We start from the raw sequence: 23,763 nt of genomic DNA, 5'->3' as shown, positions 1-23,763 counted from the left end.
TTTGCTAACCAGAAAATCCGAAGCCCTGCCTGCCACTCACTCTCAAATAGCATTGGGTGCTTTGAAATGTACTTAGACTTCGTGATTCAGTTTCCCCTTCTTTTTTCTCAGAGACGATCCTACTTCCTGTTTTGTCCAACTTAGTCATCAAAGCTTCCATTATTTGAAAACCTTGCAGAAGTATCTTCAGTTCCTTCAAAGGTCAGGCGGGAAAGGGTCTTGAATTTTATCTTCTTCATCTTTCCTTTGATCTCCCCTCTCCTACTTAAGAATCAGGGTAGCTTTGAAGGGGGGAAAGTCACAGGAAGGGCTATTTTATAGATAGAAATGGAACTGGGATGAGACACTTGTTAGTGTTTGCTAAGATGTGAAGGATGGGTGGGGTGAGTAACATTTGTGGATTCTCTAAATTGGAACTTCGAGTGTTTTCGTCATGTAGGCGTTGAAGCCACATCCTTATTTTCTCTATGCTGCTTCTACAAAACACTGCCCAGTGTCTACAGCATGAGCCCAGAAATCAGCTTCTCTCTCTTTCTCTTTCAACTCACAAAAGTGCCCTCCAACAGACCAAGGGAAAAATAATTAAAGTATACTATAGACCAGCCGTGGGCAAACTACGGCCCGCGGGCCGGATCCGGCTGTTCTATCCGGTTCTCTTGCTCTCCCCTCCGCTCCTTTACTTTGAATTTATATTAGTTCACACAAACACTCCATCCATGCTTTTGTTCCAGCCCTCTGGTCCAGTTTAAGAACCCACTGTGGCCCTCGAGTCAAAAAGTTTGCCCACCCCTGCTATAGACAGTTCTTGTGCCCTGATAAACTATAACACACCCCCATGAGTGCACACATGAATGCTTTTCCTGTTTGTCCCAAGGGCTTCCCCACATCACTGGCTCTAGCATGTGAGACCATAAATAAGGAGATGCTGCTCCATGAGACAAAAGCAAAAATCAGGCTCAGAATTAAATTTTTTCCTTTTACTTTAATCTGGTTCTTAAATATCTATCTGGCCTGGTCACTCATAGTCTTGAGACTTGGTGTCTAAAGTCATAGGATAATAGGACATAGGACAAAGCCATAGGACAAATGCTGTTCATCTCTCCCAATCTGCACCCTGCAATTCACATCCTAAAACTGACCCAGGCAACAGGTCCTTATGTTATCCACTGCTCTCATTTCTCCAGTTGGCTCTCTTGAGATTCCCTTAACAGGAAGAAAGTGTCTCTCATATTCAGTCTTGCCCCAAAGCATTTGTAGACTAAATTCACTAGCTTTGCCCTACATCTTAATTTAGCTATTGAGCCAATCCAACCCTCTTTATGTTACCATTAGTCCTTGCTTACGCCACTGTCTGTATTTTTTCAATTTTATGTGGAAATCTATGGGTTTTCTCAGCCACTGCTCAATGAAAAACACAGTCAAATTCTTCCTTCACTATTGGTTGAAAAACATTTGTTTTTACAAACAATAGTTTCATCTCATAATTGCTGCTGTAATAAGGATTCATTTTGGACTCAAATGATCAAAACCCAGTTCCAATTTACTTAAGCACAAGATGGGGGAGTTTTTTGACTTATGTCATTGACAAATCCAAGAGTCACCTTGGCAGGAGCCCAGAAAATAGTCTCTTTCGACTTCCTGGCCCTTTCTTCTTCTGTGTGGATTTTATTTTCTGACAGTTCTCCTCTAGTGGTAACAAAGATGACCACCAATAGCTCTGAGATCAAATTCTGCCTGCCTGCCCTACTATCACAGAAAGATATGCATTTGAAATAGGCCAGCCAAAATCCCAAGGAAGGTAATAGTGATCACCAGGCAATAGTTGCCTGTGGTCCCCATGCCCTGGACAATAACCCATCCCTCTGGATTTCCTCAATGGGTCCCAGCAGAGCAGCTTAGTTTTGGGTCAGAAAGAAAAGAATACTGCAGCTAGAAAGATAGCAAGTTCAAAGGCATCTTCTCTCATTTCCTGTGTGAGGTACACTTTATCCCACCAGCCTGCTTTTAGGGAGGTACAAAAAGATCCTGAAGCTCTGGCAATTGGCAATTCCAATTCAGGAGTCTAGGGATGAACCCGCACACTGGTGAGACCTGGGAACATCTGAGATACAAAAGGTGAAAATGACTATAACCTTCTGAAAACATGTCTGTTCCTTGTTCTCTAACCCAGAGGAGTGGGGAACCATGAAGATTTCAGACTAAGTAAAAATGGTCACATGCAGGCCTCCCAGGTTAAGAGACAGGGGACCCACACAAGATTATCTGGAGTGAGGTTTGGTGATGGTGACAGCTATTTATTTAATTCAAATCTCTTTAAAGATTATATTAAGTAGACTCTAGCAACTTTCATACTTTAAGTTCTAAAGTTCTAAACTAAGTTTGTGTGATTTTTATTTAAACATAAGACAGTAGTTTTAAAATAATTATCCCCCCTTTTAAAAAAATTATCTTTATTGTTAAAAGTGTTACAGATGTCAACTTTCCCTCCCCCATTGATGCCCTCCACCCTGCTCCCGCCCCCTCCCCAGGACTTCAGTGCTCTATTGCCTGTATCTATGGGTTATGCATATAATTATTCCTGACGTTTTATAAAAAACTAGAGGCCTGGTGCACAAAATTCGAGGACAGGGGGGTTCCCTCAGCCCAGCCTGCACCCTTTCCAATCTGGGACCCCTCAGGTCTCTCTCACAATCCGGTCGGATCACCCCTAACTGCCTCTACCTGCTGGCCTGGTCGCCCCCAACTGCCCCCCCCAACTGGCCTGGTCACCCCTCACTGCCCCCTCTGCTGGCCTGGTCACTCCCAACTGCCCCCCCTGCTGGCCTGGTCACCCCTCACTGCCCCTCCACAGCCTGGTCACCCCACGCAGCCTGCTCTTCAGTCACTACTGTGAAGGTGTCCTGACCAATTTGAATATTACCCTTTTATTAGTATAGATAATGTAGCTATCAGTATATTGTATTATTTTTAAGACCTCAATTTGAAATGAAATACAGACTTTCTAGATTTTAATTCATCATAAGCCACCAATTTCACAAAATTTTATTCACTTTTCAAAGCTTATATTGCCCCATGGAAGCAGCCCTTTGGAAAAAGATGAGGAATTTGATTCTCTGAAGTCTCCATTTACCAGGTTTTCATATACTATTCCTTTAAAAACATCACTTTGTACTATCATTCTAGTATGGATGGAAAATGTTAAAGGCATTAATTTCATTGAGCTGCAGGAAAATTGCAGATCAGAAGATGATGACAAGCTAAAAAAGTGAAACATTTTCCTGGTGCTTAATGTGGCCTCAATTGCATTGTAACAGCCAAAATTTTGACAAAAATGATAATGTCTGAATTTAGGGAAAGTCACATATGAAATGAAGATAATTATTGTAGGGATTGAAGACAGTTTTCATTTTAGGTGATATACACAGATACTTATTAAGTGACCACTAAATCTTCAATATTTGTACACAAAAAGAGTAGACAAACCTCTAAATTTCACTAGCTTTCATTACTATCAAGCGCTTCAGGCTTAGTAAAGTTCCATCAGACATCTTAACTGAACCTTATGAAAGGCCCTGAGCTAGAACTACACAGCTACGATGTTCTTTAATTGAAGCATTACTTACAATAGTCAAGATATGGAAGCAACCTTAGTGTCCATCAAGAGACGGGTGGACAAAAAAGATGTGACACATATATACAATAGAATAGTACGCAGTCATAAAAAAGAATGAAATATTGCCATTTACAACAATGTAGATGGGCCTAGAGTGTATGATGCTAAATGAAACAAGTCAGAGAAAGGCAAACACCATGAAACAAACTCATAGATACAGAGAGCAAACTGATGGCTGCTAGATGGGAGAGGGGTTGGGGGATTGGATGAAAAAGGTGAAGGAATTAAGAAGTATATATTGCCAGTTATAAAAACAGTCCTGGCATAGAGTCTATAGTCAATAATCCTATCTAATAAAAGAATAATATGCAAATTAACCATCACTCCGTGACAAAATGATGGCACCCAGTCCTCTCAGGCCTGCCGGAGTCCCCCAGTCCCAGGGAGGGCTGCGCTGAGAGCTGGCAGTGTAAGTGGCCTGGCGGAATGCTGCCCAGAGGACCCTCCTCACCCTTTATAAAAAACAAAAACAAATTCACTCCCCAAGGAGTGATCCCCCCCACACACACCTGCAGCCTCGGGTCTTAGCCTTGGAAGCGCCCATACCCCCACAGAGTGATCCCTTCCCAGCGGCAGCCTGGGGTCTCAGCCTGGGAAGTGCCCGCACCCCCACGAGGCGATCCCCTCCCAGCAGCATCCTGGGGTGTCAGCCTCAGAAGTGCCCGCACCCCCACGGGGTGATCGCCTCCCAGCACCAGCCTGGGGTCTCAGCCTCGGAAGCGCCCGTACCCGCATGGAGCAATCCCCTCCCAGTGGCAGGCTTGGGTCTCAGCCTGGGAGGGGCCCGCACCCCCACGGAGCGATCCCTCCCAGCGACAGCCTGGGGTGTCAGCCTCGAAAGCGCCTACGCCCTCATGGAGTGATCCCCCCACACACACCTATAGCTTCAGGGTCTCAGCCTCAGAAGTGCCTGTGACGAGCGAGTGATCCTGCCCCACTGGCAGCCTAGGGGAGTCCGCCTTGGAACTTCCCTTGCCCCCAGCCGAGTGATTGGAGATGGGGGAGGGGGGTAACTTGGGCGACACTGCCCAGCAAACCTCTCCCATTGGGTAGAAACTTCTGACCAGGTTAGGGAGGTAAATGGGTTTTGTATAAAATCTTTACAAACCCCAAAGGAAATGTCTGAGGTAGGGTTTCACATCGGAATTAACTTACTACTAATTTCTGAAGGCAAATGGGGACATTGCAGTTACATTACTGGAGAGTACCCGGTGGTCCGGAGGTTGGCTCTGCAACGTGGTGGCGGGCGCTCCCCGCCCTGGCTCCTCAGCACCTCGGGCAGGGCTTGAGCCCACCCAGGAAGGCCTTTTCCCCTACAGTTTTCACCAAGGCAGGGAGGTTTTGTAGACATGAATAAGAAGTGCCCACGCACAAGTCCTGAAGATGCCGGGGCCGGCAGAAATGACAGACAAACCAGGAAAAGAGCAAAACCAAAACACCACCGATCCCAACATAGATCATCTTGTTCTTCAGATGACGGTGTTTCCCTCTTCTTCATCTTCTGGAAGCAAGACAGATTCAAGCACTGACGATTCTACCAATGGAAAAGTTAAGAGAAAGAGAGGACAGAAAAGGAATAAAAGGAGAAAAGAAAGAAAGGACAAAAGATGAAACATCAAGAAAAAGAAAGACAAGGAGAAAAGGAAGAAATAACCACATGATATCACCTTTCCAAGGTCTCATGAAATTCCTGTTTAAGGAGTTTATTTTACGACACTTTTAGTCTGGGTTTACATTTTTACTGGTTTGTCAAGACCATGGCAGGTACACTGTCCAATATGTTTTTAAAAAAATATATTTTATTGATTTTTTACAGAGAGGAAGGGAAAGGGATAGAGAGCTAGAAACATCTATAAGAGAGAAACATCGATCAGCTGCATCCTGCACACTCCCCACTGGTTATGTGCCCCCAACCAAGGTACATGCCCTTGATCAGAATCGAACCTAGGACCCTTGAGTCTTCAGGCCGACGGTCCATCCACTGAGCCAAACCAGTTAGGGCTGTCCAATATGTTAAAGAAAAAACCCTATCTAATAAAGAGGGAATATGCAGGGGAGGGCAGTTGGGGATGATCAGGCCAGCAGGGGAGCAGTTAGGCATTAATCGGGCTTGCAGGGAAGTGGTTAGGGGGTGATCAGGCTGGCAAGCAGAAGTGGTTAGGGGCAATCAGGCAGGCAGGCGAGCAGGTGGGAGCCAGCAGTTCTGGATTGTGAAAGGGATGTCCAACTGCCTGTTTATATGCCCACAGGGATCGGGCCTAAGGATTGGGCCTAAACAGGCAGTCAGACATCCCCCGAGGGGTCCCAGATTGGAGAGGGTACAGGTTGGGCTGAGGGACAACACCCCTGCCCCAGTGCACGAATTTCATGCACCGGGCCTCCAGTATTATAATAATTATGTATGGTGTCAGATGGGCACTACACTTATCAGAGTATTCGTTTCACACGGAATATAAATGTCTAATCATTATGCTTCACACCTGAAACTAATATAAAATTATATATCACCTGTAATGAAAAAATAAATTAAAAAAATTTTTTAATTCTCAAAACACAGTAACTATAAGATAATAACTGTTATTTTAAGCCATTATGTTTTAGAGTAATTTATTATGCATAATAGAAAACTAATACAGAGGATTTTAGTATAGTTTAGGTCTATAAATGTTATAGAAATATTTTGTTAAAATCAGTGATGTTCTGCCAGGCTGGTGTGGCTCAGTGGTTGAGCGTCGACCTATGAATCAGGAGGTCACGGTTTGATTCCTGGGTAGAGCACATGCCTGGGTTGCAGACTTGATTCCCAGGTGGGGCATACAGGAGGCAGCCAATCAATGATTCTTTCTCATCATTGATGTTTCTATCTCTCTTTCCTTTCCTCTCTGAAATCAATAAAAATATATTTTAAAAAATCAGTGATGTTCTTCCTGAGCAAAGATCTTTGATGGCTGTCATATAGGGCTCCAGCTTGTGGAAGTCTTCTTAATAATAATCACAAACTAAACGAAAAAATATTTTATAATCCTTCACAGAACATTCAAATTATTTTATCACTACAAATAACACGTTAGTGTGAGGTTTTTCCATACAACTGGGCTAGGAGATAAAATTGAAAAGGTTAATTTTCTGTTTGTGCAAGAAATACCATTTTCTGAAAATTGTCTGGAAAAGATTTAGGGTACTTGCTGGAGGTAGCAGCAGCATTATAATTGAAGATCTAGTATTTGGAAATGCCAAAAATGTTTCATTTTCTCTGATTATCACGAATTCAATCAGAAGAGACTCTATAAAACGTAAATTCCAAGTATAGCCTTTCAAACCCCTAATATAAGCATGGCTCTGTAGCAAATAAAAAATATAACTATAAAACACCGCCTCAATAAATAGGGGAGCACAGAGGATTTTTAGGGAAGTAAAACTATTCTGTATAATACTATAACAGCGGATACATGTCATTATACATTTGTCCAAACCCAAAAAATGTACAACACCAAGAGTGAACCATAATATAAACTATGGACTTTGGTTCACAATGATGTGTCAATGTAGGTTCATTTATTGTAACAAATGTACCACTCTGGTGAGGAATGTTGATAATGGGGACTGGAAAAGAGCAAGGGGTATTTTGGAAATCTCTGTACCTTCCCTTCAATTTTGCTGGGAACCTAAAACTGCTCTAAAAAATAAAGCCTATTTTTTAAAAAATCTCAAATAACAATTAGAATGTTATTCCAATTGTGATTTGAAAGTATTAAAACATCATCTAGGTGTTTGCAGTAAATGGTAAATTTTTGCTAACTATGAATCTTTAACATTAATTCACCATGTTGAGTTTGGAAACAGAACCCCTCCAACCTACATTTGTTTCTAAATCCCATATTGTGATTTATAAAGTTTGCAAAATATGTACCAGTGAGAAAACGTCTGTTAATAAAATGGTTTGCCATTTTAACTGCTTTAATTTGAAATATGTTAGTTTTTAATATTTTTCTGCCTTTAGAGAAAAATTACAGCAGTAAATAATTAATTTTGCTAGTAACAACGAATTTTGACATACATATCCACCATTAAACTCTTCTGTATACCTGCCTGGTTAAGGGGACAACTTTCTGCCTGAAGTGGCAGAAGTGAATCATGGAGAAACATGTGACTCACTACAGGCTTGCTAATGGAAAATTGGTTCAGACTTTCCACGCTAGCTCAAATATGTGTAGTTGCAGGGTATTTCACATTATTTCTTATTTTGCCTTATTTTACATGACCTCATAAATCTTCCTTTAAATTTCAAGAAGACAAACTCAGCCAAATCTTTAACCTAATGTAAAGTAATTACTCGGAAAATAAAACATGAGTATTCCTGAATAAATTGGATTTCAAAATTAAAGTGTAAGTGAAAAACATTTTGTTGTCTATTTTCCTAATAAACATTAAGGTGATGACTTTTTCCATACTGACCTACCCCAAGAATTTCAACCAAAATAAAAGAAACACCAGAATTAGCTGCAAGATGTAAGTGGAACAGAATATATGGATTGGTCTTCCCCAAAACTATTCTCTCCTCCATCACTTTTTTCTTGACTTTCTCTATCATAAAGACTAAAAAGCTCAAGTTAATTTAACTTCTAGTGTTGGTGTTGGCCACATGATGTAGTTCTGGCCATGAGATTCAGGCAGAAATCCCTGAACAGAGTTACTCTACCTGAATAAAAATATGAGAGAAGCCCTTTGTCCTTCCCTTTTCTCCCTGTCTGGAACATAAAAATAATGCCTGGACGCACCACAACCATCTTGCAAATATGGTGATAATAGCCACGTACTAAAAGTAGGAGAATAAGAAGCTAGAAAGAGCCTGGAACCCTAGACATTATCCTTGAGCCCTGGATAACAACCTGGATGGCCTACCTTGGTATTTCTTGTTTTGTGACAATAATAAAATTCTTTCTTACCTATACACCCCTACTTGCTAGGCTTTCTATGTTTGGGGGGTTTGTTTTTGTAGCTAATTTTATTCGTAAGTAATAAACAAGTAAAACAAGGTAGGATTTACTTGCCATCTACTACATACTCATATTTGTCAAACCAGAGCATAGATCAGAATCACCTGGAAGACATTTAAAAAATTCAGATTGCAGGGCTCCTGCCCCAGAGTTCCTAATTCAGTAGGTCGTGGATGGCTAAAAGGAATTGCATTTTCTAACCAGTGCCCAAATGATACAGCTGCTGCTGCATTAGTGGCCACACTTATATCATAGAAGCCCACACCTGAAACCTATATGTTCATGTTGACCAATATCATCCCAATAAATTTAATAAAAAATAAGAACCAGTGGGTTACACAATAACATTTCAGAACAGCATAACATGTAATCTATATAATAAAAGCAACGGTTTCATCAGAACGACTAGTCACTATGATGCGCACTGACCACCAGGGGGCAGGCGCTCAACGTAGGAGCTGCTGCTCCCTGGTGGTCACTGAGCTCCTACAGGGGGAGCACCACTCAGCCAGAAATCAGGCTCATGGCTGGCGAGTGCAGCGGCAGTGGTGGGAGTCTCTCCCCGCTCTGCAGCAGTGCTAAGGAGCAGCAAGCAGGTGGGCAGTAAGGAGCAAAGGGTCCCGGGCTGCGAGAGGGTGCAGGCCAGGCTGAGGAAACCCCCCACTCAGTGCATGAACTTCATGCACTGGGCCTCTAGCTTAGTATAACATAGCATAGTATACATAACACAGCACTGCATAATGTAATGTACTATAACATAAAATTCTATTTTCCAAGTTCTATTTCACCATTGCTTTTTAAAACATAAATTTCTTCCCAAGTTCTGATCTCCAGACCAATTACTCCTTAGTAATCTGCACTTAAAATGTAAAGTAAGTCACAGAAAGATCAGCAGATATTGTAGTTCTCCTACCTGAAGCTAGAAGATAGGGAAAGAGCCGTCTAGCACTTGCCAAGCTAGACTATTTGCCATGTCATTTCCTGGCACATAATTATGCTGCTTGCTGACAACTATTCTACTTGCTGTCCTTCTGTAAATTGTAAATGACAGTTTGGAAGCTGTTGGCTGAAAATTCTGAAAAAGAAACCTTTACAAAGAGAGGCAAGGACAAAATTACAGTCAGTTAGAGTGGTTGCTGACAAGCTGGCCCTGAGAAGCATCCTCAAGTTCATACTCTGTGGGGAGAAAATTGAATTTACTGACCCTTCCTCTGTCCTACCTGTACTCCTACCACCTAGATTTTCAAACCATGTGATCGACTCAGAAATTCAAATTTCATAGGAAGGAATTAAAAGGACCAGTGTTTAGAAGCCTTTTGCTGCCTGCTAGAATAACACACAGTTGAATTTTACATTTACGGTAGAGAGAAAATCTGCCATGTCCACATGTTGCCCTATATCCACAGGCTGCCCTTGCTTCCCACCTAATGACATGCTTCTAAGCCCATTAAAAAGAGTCATCCTCTGAGAAAAGGAATTCAGCCATTTTCCAGGTAAAATATTTGGTCTGCTTTGGCTCTCCTCTATGGTCAAAGTAATCCTTCTGCCCTAGTAGCTACCTGTTTTTATGTCTTGTTTTGTTTTTTTAATTTAATAAATCTTTATTGTTCAGATTATTACAATTGTTCCTCCCTTTTCCCCTCATAGCTCCCCTCCACCCGGTTCCCACCCCACCCTCTGCCCTTACGCCCCTGCCACTGTCCTCATCCATAGGTGTACAATTTTTGTCTAGTCTCTTCCCGCACCCCCCACACCCCTTTCCCCCCGAGAATTGTCAGTCCACTCCCTTTCTATGCACCTGATTCTATTATATTCACCAGTTTATTCTGTTCATCAGATTTTTTTATTCACTTGATTTTTAGATTCACTTGTTGATAGATATGTATTTGTTGTTCATAATTTTTATCTTTACCTTTTTCTTCTTCTTCCTCTTCTTTAAGAATACCTTTCAGCGTTTCATTATAATACTGGTTTGGCGGTGATGAACTCCTTTAGCTTTTTCTTATCTGTGAAGCTCTTTATCTGACCTTCAATTCTGAATGATAGCTTTGCTGTGTAGAGTAATCTTGGTTGTTGGTTCTTGCTATTCATCACTTGAATATTTCTTGCCACTCCCGCCTGGCCTGCATAGTTTCTGTTGAGAAATCAGCTGACAGTCATATGGGTGCTCCCTTGTAGATAACTAACTGTTTTTCTCTTGCTGCTTTTAATATTCTCTCTTTGTCTTTTGCTCTTGGCATTTTAATTATGATGTGTCTTGGTGTGGTCCTCTTTGGATTCCTTTTGTTTGGGGTTCTGTGCGCTTCCTGGACTTGTAAGTCTATTTCTTTCACCAGGTGGGGGAAGTTTTCTGTCATTATTTCTTCAAATAGGTTTTCAGTATCTTGCTCTCTCTCTTCTTCTGGCACCCCCATAATTCGGATGTTGGTACGCTTGAAGTTGTCCCAGAGGCTCCTTACACTGTCTTCATATTTTTGGATTCTTTTTTCTTTTTGCTTTTCTGATTGAGTGTTTTTTGCTTCTTTGTATTTTAAATCTTTGACTTGGTTCTTGTGATCCTCTAGTCTGCTGTTAGATCTCTGTATAATATTTTTTTATTTCAGTCAGTGTATGCTTAATTTCTAGTTGGTCCTTTTTCATATCCTTGAGGGTCTCGCTAAATTTATCGGCCTTTTCTAGAAAATTCTTGAAAAACCTTATAACCGTGGTTTTGAACTCTATATCCAGTCGTTTGCTTTCCTCCATTTCTTTCATTTGTGATCTGTTTCTTTGTCTTCACATTTTGGCTGCTTCCCTGAGTTGATAGAGTGGCTTTGTGTACTAGGTGTCCTATAGGGCCCAGTGGCTCACCTCCCCAGTTACCTGAGGTGGACACTCTTGGAGCACCCCTTTGTGGGCTGTGTGCACAGTCTTGTTGTAGTTAAGCCTTGATTGTTGTTGGTATCACTGGGAGGAATTGACCTCCAGGCCAATTGGCTGTGAGGATCAGCTGTGTCTACGCTGGGAGAACTTCTGTGCTGGAGACACCCTTATGAGACAAGACTTGCAGAAGCCTCTGTGCTCAGCTTGGATGGGGTGGAGTCTCAGGGTGGAGCAGACAGCATTGGTTTCCCATCAGCCTTGCCCTAGGAGGCCCCTGGGTTTCAGTGCCCCATGGTAATCGCTGCAAGCACCTCTGAGAGAAAGCCACCCTCGAGTTCTGCCTGCTGCCAGACAGTCCAGTTTCTCCCCGAATGAGTCTGTGTCCCCAGAGTCTCGCCTGGAACTGGAGTTCTGGGCTGTCAGGAGCTTTTGTCTCCCTCCCGCTTGAGAAAGCCAGCTGCGTACTCAGTTGCCAGCCCTCTCCGCGCACACACCTCAGTACCTCTGCCTTCTGCAGCTCCTGTGAGTCTCAGTGTACTTTTCTCTTTCCTGACAGTCCAGTTTCTCCCCGTATGAGTCTGGGTCCCCAGAGCCTCGCCCGGAACTGGAGTTCAGAGCAGTCGGGAGTTTTTGTCTCCCTCCCGCTTGAGAAAGCCAGCCACATACTCAGTTGCCAGCCCTCTTGGTGTGCTTTTCTTTTTCCTTCTAGTTGTAGAATTTCCACTCAGCCGGCCTTCCTGTGGTTCTGGATGATGTCCATTTTGTCTTTTAGTTGTAGTTTTGAAATTGTGTGAGGCAGCAGTTTAGGTGTTTACCTATGCCGCCATCTTGGTTTCTCCTCCAGTAGCTACCTGTTTTAAGCCATGCTTTGTTAACTTCCTAGGGAAGAGGGGTCAGTGTAATTCACGCATCACTTATCCACTCCCCATTATGTCCAGGGCCTCAGTGTGTGGTACAGAATAGCTAGCCTGAGTTAAATAACAAAGTGTGGTCAGTTTTCATGAAAATAGAGAATTTGGGGACCAGAGCAATGCTCATTAGTCCTCCAAGTAATAACATACAAGACCTTGACCTTTTAACATTGACCAGCCCAAGGAGTTAAGAACCCATAGAGGTCCCTGGAATAGACTTACATGATTGCTTATATTCCTTCAAACATTTGCAGACCTTAGCACCAGGAATATCTGATTTTAAATGCTCCCAGCACCTATTTTAGCCTTTTGACAAGTTTTGATTTTTTGCCATTTCCCAAGAGAAACCTGAGAATAAGAAAGAGTATAGAGCCATCTCTCACTATTCCTTCTTCTTGATCTAAGTTAGCTTTTTAACTGCAACCAAAGTTCGTAAGATTCCCTTTCAACCAACCCCAGCCACAGACATTTGAGGGTACTCTAGACAAGGTACTGTGCTGGGAGTACAAATTATAAGTCAAGTATTAAACAGGAGGTACAAAGCATCAGTACAGCGTGAGTATAGAGGAGGACATCATCCTCAAATGCTGGGCAAGATAGAGAGGGTCTCATAGAGGACATGACCTTGTAGGAGAATAGAACATTACTACAATGAGAAACTTCTGAGAGATAGATTCCAAAGAAAGGGAGCTGGTAGTGAGATATGTTAGAAAGAACATGAGGTCAGACAGATCTGGGTTTGAAAATGTTACCTAGATGTGTGAATTGAGTGAGTTACTTCAATGCTCTAGATGTCTCAGTTTCCTTATGCGTGAAGTAGGAGTCATAATACTTTCAGTGAAGGATTGTTCTAAAACTATCATGTATAATTTCAACATAGAGCTCAAACAATAGAGCTGTTGCTATTAAAAGCTCTTTGAGCCTAAACATGAAATATAACAAGAACAACTAGTAGGGCTAGTTTGGTTGAGGTGAAGGCTTTCCAAAAAGGACTTCAGGAGACATGGAAAGGAAAAAGTGAATCAGTAAATTAAATCCAGACTTCAGCAGGCTTTGAATGACAGGCTGAAAAGTTTGAGCTTGATTCTAAAGACAATATGAATATGAAATCTCTCAAAGATTTTTTTTCACAAAGGAAAGTGACATACAGAAATAAATAAAGTTCATTCCCTCAAATGCCCATCTGTTCCTTTTTACACAGGTTTGTAGAAGCCCAAAGTGACATTCAGGTCAGTCTTACAAGACCTTGTTGACATCAAGGGTCTAGGCACAAATGGATCAGGCCATGTGACCCATAATCTAAGCCTGGATTAGGAAAAGCAGAAAAAAAGTTTCAAGTGGACAAATTAGAATTTGTAAGAGATCAAGAATTCAGGTTAAGGACTCAGGAACAAAGGGATGGTGTGTCAATTTTAGCAATTGATTTGATATACCATGTTTCATAAACTCTAAGGTATCATTTATTGGGGGGGGGATGGAAATGTTGTCAAATAAATAATAAAACACTCTAGCCTTTAAGACGCATCCTAATTTCAGAGGTTTTAAAATGTGTTTTAAAAAAAAAAAAAAAAAAAGACGAGAACTGATGAAATACCACAAATTTTCTCATTCATTTGTCCAAAAAACAAACCAAAGCAAAGTACCATTTAAAGAGTGCCTATAAGCCCCCAAGCACTTTCCATAAATATTTCTTTGTAACTCTCACATCCATTTAAAGTGACTCATTATCCTCTTTGCTTTCTATACGCCTGCCTCCCAAAACCACTTTTGGTTTCTCGGATAGGCCATTCCCTTCTCAGTCCAGGTGCCTTGCAAATATTATTGCCTCTCCCTAGACTCCCAGCCCATTCCCATAATTCATCTCTACATAGCCTTAGGCATCAACTCTTTTGTTTCTGTTTCAAGAAAACATTTTCTAAGCAAGATGTTCATATTCCTATAGTTCAGCAAACCTAAAGATGTCATTAACTCTAACACACACACAAAAAAACTGTTTCACATATCACTAAGAAAGAAAAACATGCTGACAATTAAATCATGATCCACTATCAGGCATGATACACACCTCCATTGCACAGATGTTAAAATGTGGCAGGAGAGAAATGTATGCTTTGGAACTGATGAAATCTGTGGTTTGGTACAAGTCAGTGATTCTCAGAAAAACATGATATCTGAGCTGAAAGGTAATGTCGCTTTCCATTCTGTTCGTCTTTCAGTACATGGGACAGGTGGAGAAAATTTTCCTTCCCAGGGAAGCTGCAAATGGCAGGAAGACACAGAGAGCCTGCTCCTTGTTAGAGAATTTGGAAGGTGGCCAAATATGAGGGAGAGAGAGAGAAGGGGTAGCTGCTGACACAATGAAGACTTGTTCAGGAGGCAGTTTAATCAGCCTCCATAGATGTTATTTAAAAAAAAAAAAAAACTGGCAGAGGAGCCTTGAACTCTGGTAAGTTCAGGGCAGAATCAAGATGACCACTTTGAATGCAGCAATGCAGGTTGAGGGAACCCTGTGGAAATGCAGCCCGGAACTGAGAACTCAGTGGGAAGAGTCCAATATTTGCTCAAGCTGTGCAGTTGGGGCCGGGGGTGCCTCTGCAACATTAATATCCCAGAGCAAAAGGTGAGCAGAGGAACCGCTGCCAAGCAGAATGCAGCATTAGAATCATTCTAGGAGTTAAGGATCTAGAACCCAGAAAAGCAGAAGGAATTTGACCCAGGAAATATCACTTAAGGATACAGAGCTGGTGGGAACTAACAGCTGCTAGAAATAGTGATGCTGTGTGCTGTAGACTGAATATGTCTCCTTCCAAAGTCATATGTTGAAGTCCTAATTTCTAGTGTGATAGTATTTGGAGGTGGGGTCTTTGGGAGGAAATTAGGTTTAGATGAGGTCATGATGAGATTGATGACCTTCTGGGGAGATGAAGAGACCAGAGATCTCTCTCTCTTTCTCCATCATGTGAAGATACAGCAAGAAGGCAGCCATTTGGTAACCAGGAACAGGGCTCTCACCAAGGACCCAACCATGCTGATCTCAGACTTCCAGCCACCAGACTGTGAGAAATGATGTTTGCTGTCTAAGCCACTGAGCCTATGGTATTCTGTTACAGCAATCCATACTGACTATGATACTGTCATTTGTAATCATAACAAAATGTCTTCATGAGTCCCAGACAGTTCTGGAAGAATTAGTCAAGTTATCCTGTGTGGGTATACACACCTGGGCTGAGGTGACAGAATAAATGTGCTTTCCATACAGTCTCAAATTAGTCTCTTGGTGACATTAAGAGAAACAAAAGCAGATTGTCTCCTTAACAGGGCCGGAAAATTCACCCCTGCCAGGAGGGAGACACAGAACACTCCAAAAAGTAGAAGATGTAGGCTCTGGCTCTGGACTATTTATACTCCCCATAAGTATAGGTGGGTGGCAAAGGCTTAGTGGCATGGGATGGCAGCCAGGCAGAGATGAATTTTTCCAGCACTAAGGGCTCTAGACCAGCCGTGGGCAAACTACGGCCCGCGGGCCGGATCTGGCCCGTTCGGCTGTTCTATCCGGCCCGCGGAGCCAAAAGAGCAGAGGGTTCTCTTGCTCTCCCCTCCGCTCCTTCACCAGCAGCAGTGTTAACATGGCAACGTCGGGAAACACGGCCGCAGCTCCTTCTTCTGAGTGGGCGGATTTATATCCCCATTCAGTAGAATGAACAACCTCTCCATCTTCCAGAGGCTCCTTGTAATGCCCGCGGACGCCCCCCCCCCACATCACCCTGGGAATGCGGAGACACGTGATCGTGGTGATGTAGGGAGACACGCCCCTGGAGAGCACAGTATCAGAGCATTAGCTAAAAAGGAGACCAACAACACTGTTCCCACTGAAGTTGATGTTTTAAAGACCAAAAACCTTTCAACCCAGTCTACATTGCCATCTACATCGACGTCCCGGGCATAATTTGGAAGTTGCACTAAAGAAAATGTTTAATTTACTGTTTACACATTTTGTTCTTTTCTATTTGTTTTAGTTTTAAATTATTTTATTATATTTAAGTTTAATTTGAAAGGCTTTTGTACTTTTCCTTTGTTAGGCAATTTTATTTTGCCTTTGCCATCTTCAATATAAGGTATGTTATTGTGCTATGATTCCTCCATTTTTTGAAGTTTCAAATTATAATAATTAGTGTTTCCATTCTTCTTGTTAAAATGTTTGAAATGAATAAAACTATTGAAATAAAAAAAAAAGACCGTACCCTTTTATGTAATGATGTTTACTTTGAATTTATATTAGTTCACACAAACACTCCATCTATGCTTTTGTTCCGGCCCTCCGGTCCAGTTTAAGAACCCATTGTGGCCCTCGAGTCAAAAAGTTTGCCCACCCCTGCACTAGACTGATTCAGGGGTTTAGATGCAACTTGGCAGGTTAAGGGCAGGCAGGTAGGGTACCTGCATGAAGCAGGCCAGGTGGGGGCTGTGGGAGCCCCAACTAAAAGGGATCCAGAATCAGCACATGCTAGTGCCACTTGAGGAAGTAAGCATGCACTGTCCTATTCTCCAATGGAGAAAAACAAATTTCTGATATCCACAGTAATTTTCTCAATGTTTAAATATTGGCAGCTAATGTAACTTTTAAATACTACTCTGAGACTAGCTGAAGAATTGATATATCTATCAGACTTCCCATTTGTCATCTACAAGCAGGGCCTTTCAGTGAAGTCTAGCCATCTGCTTTACCTGCCCAACCTTACAGGAATCCTCTATAATTGTTCTAGATTAAAGACCACAGAAGAGAAGTGCCACTAAATGTATGGCGTGGTACCCTTCAGCCATTCCATGTTGCCCCATTATTTAACACACTACCGTTATTTGACATTTTTCATTCCAGGAGCTCCATAACTCAGAGGGGGCTATAGTCTGTTTTTTATGTATCACACCATAAAAAAAACTCTCAAAACTTCTGATTGTCAATAGAGGTGATATGATTAGTGATTAAGAGTTCCATCTCTGAAGTCAGAAATGCAAGGGTTTGAATCCCAGCTCTACACTATATGAGCACATGAATTTAAGCTATCAAAATCTCAGTTTACTCATCTGTAAAATGGGCTTAAAAACAGCTCATGAGCTTGTTTTGAGGTAGAATGCATGCATAGCACATAGCAGGGTGCCTTGTCCATAGTAACAGCTAAATAAAAATGAGCTGTTCTTAGCTATTCTTGTTAATCCAGATGAATCATAAATAAATGGGCCATATTGCTTATAAAATTTATTTTAAGAAAAGTTGATTCAAAACATTGACAGATGGAAAAAAGAATGACAGTCCCTCAACATAATTAGGTAGAGAGACACTAGAAGGAGGTGAATTTCTGCAGTTAGAAAAATGATTGAGGTTGCTCATGTGGTAAGATGCTGTCAGGAGCCCTGAAAGAGCTCTCTGCCCCACCCCCACACATCATATTTCCTGATGCATGAAATCACATTGGTATATGACAAAGCCTTCCATTCCTGTGTTCAGGGATTTGAGGAGGAATAAGGCAGTTATTTTGATCCCCAGTGAATATAAAAGAAAGGGAGGACTAGGAGGCAAATCCCAGAGGACGAATCCCAGCTCCTTGTCAGATCTGTGAACAAGGAATGATTTCCTTGTTTTGAACAATAAATGAAGTATCTCTTTGAGGCTGAGAGAATAACAAAGATACATGCCTGGGCATTAAGGTTGGGACACAGAGGCTCTCATTCTCACTGTGTGTCAGATTCTCAATGACACCTATTATTCAGATAGGGCCCCACTCTCAGAGATTCTGAGTTAATTGGTCAGGATAAAACCACTTTGGAGACCTGTTTGGCAATTTTTGTAGAGTAAACATACTTCTGCCCTAGGATCCAGATAATCCACTCCTGGGTATACACTCAACTGAAATGAGTGCCTATGTCCACTAGGAGATATGCACAAGAATGTTCACAGCAGCTTCATTCATAGTAACACAAAAATTAGAACCAACCTAAATGTCTGTGTAAACCAGAACTGGAAAATAAAATATAGTAGATTCCTGCCATGGAATACTACACAGCAATGGAAGAGAGTAACCCTTTGATACATACAACAGTGTGGATGATTCTCCTAATGTTGAGTGAAACAAGGCAGAACAAGAACACCTACTACATGATTCTATTTTTATGAAGTTCAAAAACAGTCAGTGATAGAAGACAGAAGAATGGTAACCCTTGGAAGAAGGTGCTGAATGCGAGATGTTCTTCTGAGGTTCTGGGGATGTTCTAAATCTTGACCTGGGTAATGGTAACAGAAGTGGAAACATTTGGAAAAAATTCATTACGTTGTACACTTAAGATTTTTGTTCTCTGCCTATATTTATTTATTTGTTTGTTTGTTTCAAAACTCAATTACAAATAATCTTTAGAAATCCCCCAAGTGGTTCTTATATGTGGCCAGAATTTAGAACCACTGCCATCAGGCTACCATGTCTGCAGAGTATTGTTGTCCTATCCACACCCAGCTGTGTCCTTAGGTAGCAGATTTCACCATGTCATTCCTTGCTCTTATAAAACCACCTATGATATTTCTAAGAGGCCAAAAGAGAAAGCACTAAGTGCATCATTTAAAATTCCCAGCAAGGCTGTTACCTTCATCAATTCAGCTTTTCTACACTCTGCAATTGCTAATGGGAGTTGAGAATTCTCTTGTCAGTTTTTAAACTCTGCAGATGAGGCCCACATGTCTAGGAAGAAATCTCTGGCCTGGTCACTCATCTGAGGGTGCCAAATTATCTCAAGTAATCTCAATCTGAAAAGTGAAGAGAGTGAAAGAAGGGCAATAGTGTCACAGTGCAAAAGATACTAATCAGATATATGGTTCTAATTCAGATTTGCCTCTAAGCTGATCTTAAGCAAATTATTGAAATTTCAAGAGCCTCAGTTTGCTAACCTATAAAATGGAAAAATGAGCTGTGGTCCCAGTAGTTCACTGTTATAAGTATCAAATAAGAATTTTTGTGTGTGTACTAATAAATGTGCCTCTGAAGTCAAAAGGAGGAGAACAAAGCTGCAAATGTGCTGATGGATAGTTTTTCTGCTAAAATATTTTCCAGCAAAAGCCTTCTTGTTAACAAGCTACTCAGTATACTATAACATATACATCACAATTTATCTACCTCCTGTGCAATATCAAAACAATTGGCCTATAATATTTCTAAAATATACTCAGCCATGTTTACATTTATTATGTGTGTATGTATTTGCATAATGATGACTGGATTTACACATCATGCATCTTTCCAGATTTTAGGTTGCCATTACTCTTGGTGTTTTTAAGCACAAGTCTTGTTATGAAATCTAAGAGTCTCTAAGCATAATTACCATTTTCTTGAGCACACAAAAAAAGTTCAACTGCTAGCCTGGAGATGAGAGATTAGTAACCACTAATAACAAACTTGGAATCTCTTCTCCATTGATCAGAAAAGAGATGGTTCCAGATATGGTGCCCAACTCTGTCATGGCAGCAACCCTAACCTCAGTAAGTTGGCAGAATACTTGAGGCAGAAGCTTTGCTGTCACCATCATTTTATATATTGGGAAAAGGTTTTGTCTGCGCCAATCCAAGGGGAGTAGAAACTGAGAAGAGGTGGCCCCAGTAGATACCAATGATTGGCCCAGTTGGTTAGCTGTCCCAGAGCTATTTCCAACCCCATTATCCCTTGCTGTCTCACTCTACAGAGAGTGGAAAGTTAAATGTTTTCCCATATTCCCTGGCTGTTTTGGGTTGCTATATGTCCAGATCTAGCCTATAAGATACAACTGAATTTTTTAGCATTTTTTTTTTGTCCAAAGCATATATCTCACTAGGAATATACTGTATATATATATATATATATATATATATATATATATATAGTTAAATTACTGTGGTTTAAAATTATTTTAAGTATTTCTTCTCTCTGTATTTTTGCTGTTAACTCATTAACTATAACTTTAGATTTGTTTATTTTATTGTGTCTTTTATTTTTAGCAAATTATTTTTAAATTTTAATTTTGTTTAGAGTTATGTAAAGTATCTACATGATTCCAAAGTAAAATCTACAAAGCATGGTATATCAAAAAGCCCAAATTCTATCCCTATGTCCTCTTCCTGGCTTCCTCCTTTCTTTATGTGTGGCTATTTTTAAAGTTTGAGGCAGAAGCTTTGTTGTCATCATCATTTTATCTGCTATTGGGAAAAGGTTTTGCCTACCAATCCACGGGGAGTGAAAACTTATTTTTCTCCATTTTTTACTTTTTATTTTAAAATAATTACAGATTTACATAAAGTTGCAATAACAATACAGAGAGTTCTTGTATACCTTTCATTCAGTTTTCCCTAATGTTACATCTTACTTAACCATGGTAGATTTGTCAAAAATAAGACATCAACACTGGTACAATACTTTTTTTTTTTAAATATATTTTATTGATATTTCACAGAGAGGAAGGGAGAGGGATAGAGAGCTAGAAACATCGATGAGAGAGAAACATCGATCAGCTGCCTCCTGCACACCCCACACTGAGGATGTGCCCGCAACCAAGGTACATGCCCTTGACCGGAATCGAACCCGGGACCTTTCAGTCCGCAGGCCGACGCTCTATCCACTGAGCCAAACCGGTTTCGGCTGGTACAATACTTTTAACTAAAATACTATTAACTAAAATACGGATTTCATTATATTGTTGTTTTCCCACCACTATCCTTTCTCTGGGCCAGGATCCCATCCAGGGTCTTGCATTATATTTAGTTGTCAGGACTCCTTAGTGTTCTTCAATCTGAGATGGTTTGTTAATCATTGTCTCTTATGATATTAACACCTTTGAAAAGGACTGGCCAGTTACATAATGTTCCTTAATTTGAGTTTTAGAGATGTTTCTTCATAGGTAAATTTAGGCTATGCATTTTTGGCAAGAAAACCATTAAAGTGATGGTGTGACCTTCTCAGTTCATCATATCAGGAGGCACAGGATGTCAATTAACTCCATTACCAATGAGGTTAACCTGGTCAAGGTGGTATCTTCCAGATTTCTTCACTGTAAATTTACTATTTTTCCCTTGGTAATTACTAAATATTTGGTGGATGATACATTTAAGCTATGCAAATATGTTATTTCTTCTTAGATTTTCATCCACTACTTTTAAGATCCATTAATAATTCTTGCCTAAAAATTATTTGTGTAGCATTTGCCAAATGATGACTTTTATCTCCATCATTCTTTCTGTATTTATTATTGAAGGGCTATCAAAAAAGAACTTTTCCTTCTCCTACAATTGTTATTTTACTCAATTATGTACCTATATCAGTATGGATTCATGGATATTTACCTTATTCTTTAGTTATAATCCATTATTATCATTATTTGTTTTATTGCTTATATTTTACCAAATTTTACCATTAATTGCCTCTTCAAGTTGACTGCTATGTCCTTTCAACACATCCCCATGGCTTTTTTTAGCACTTTTAATTCTGACAGCACAAGATGTTTTAGTCTTTCCTGTATTTTCACTGCCTCAATCCTGGAATCAGTCATTTTTCTGATGATTTCTGGTTCCTTTTATTGGACAATGGTATTTCAAAACCAATATTTGTGCATTATATATGATCCTTGCTACTGTGATGTCATTGAACTCCATCAAAATTAATTCTTTTGCTCTGTGAAAGATACTGTTAAGAAATTGAAAAAATAATACACTACATTAACAAAGTGAAAGATAAAAATCATGTGATTGTCTCAATAGACGCAGAAAAACATTTTACAAAATTCAATGTCCATTTTTGTTAAAAACTCTAAAAAACGGGCATAGACAGAATATACCTTAAAATAATGAAGGCCATATATAACAAGCCCACAGCTAATATCATATTCAGTGGTGAAAAGCTGAAGTCTTTTCTCTTAAGATCAGGAGCAAGACAAGGATGCCCAGTGCTGCCACTTCTATTCAACATAGTATTGGAAGTCCTAGCCATTAGGCAGGGGAAAAGGGCATCCAAATTAGCAAATACTAAGAAGTAAAACTGTTACTATTTATGAGAAACATGCTTTTATGTATAGAAAACACTAAAGACTCTACCAAAAAAAAACAAAAACCACACCTGTTAGCACTAATAAACACATTCAGTAAAGTTGCAGGGTCCAAAATCACTACACAAAAATCTGTTGTATTTTATACACTAACAACAAACTATTAGAAAGAGAAATTAAGAAAACAAGCCTATTTATAATTACCTAAAAAAGAATAAAATATCCAGGAATAAATTTAACCAAAGAAGTGAAAAACCTATACTCTGGAAACTACTAGTATAAGATATAGATGAAAGAGAGAGAAACACACAAATAAATGAAAAGATATCCCATGCTCATGAATTAGAAAAATTAATATTGTAAAAATGTCCACGTTACCCAAAGCAATCTACAGACTCAGTGCAATCTCTATCAAATTTCCAGTGGCATTTTTCACAGAAATAGAACAAACAATCCTAAAATTTGTATGGAATCATAAAAAGATCCCAAATAGCCAAAGCAATCTTGAGAAAGAAGAGCAAAGCTGGTGGCATCATACTCACTGGGCTGATACTTATTACAAAGCTACAGTAATCAAAACAGTATGGCATTGACATAAACACAGACACATAGATAAAAGAAACAGAAAAGAGAACCTAGAAATAAACCCACACATATATGGTCAATTAATTTACAACAAAGGAGGCAAGAATATACAATGGGGAAAGAACAGTCTCTTCAATAAATGGTGTTGAGAGAATTGGACAGCCACCAGCAAAAGAATGAAACTAGACCACTATCTTACACCATACACAAAAATTAACTCAAAATTGATTAATGACTTGATTGTAAGACTAGAAACCATAAAACTCCTAGAGCAAAACATAGGCAGTAAGCTTCTTGACATCACCCTTGGCGATATTTTTTTGGATCTGACTCCAATGGCAATGTCAACAAAAGTGAAAGTAAATAGTTGGGGCTACATCAAACTAAAAATCTTCTGCACTGCAAAAGAAACCATCAACAAAATAAAAAGCCAATCTATTGAATGGGAGAAGATATTTGCAAATCATATATCTGATAAGGATTTAATATCCAAAATATATAAAAATCTCATACAGCACAGTAACAAGAAAACAATCTAATTTTAAAATGGGCATAGGATATGAACAGACATTTTAGAAAAGAAGACATACACATGGCCAACAGGCATAGGAAATGATGCTCAACATCCTTAACAATCAGAGAAATGCAATTCAAAACCACAGTGAGATACCACCTCACACCTGTCAGA

Source organism: Plecotus auritus (assembly GCF_963455305.1).
Source record: "Plecotus auritus genome assembly, chromosome: X".
In the NCBI taxonomy this organism is placed as follows: domain Eukaryota; kingdom Metazoa; phylum Chordata; class Mammalia; order Chiroptera; family Vespertilionidae; genus Plecotus; species Plecotus auritus.
The sequence above is the reverse complement of the archived record's forward strand: the minus strand, read 5'-3'. Positions refer to the sequence as shown.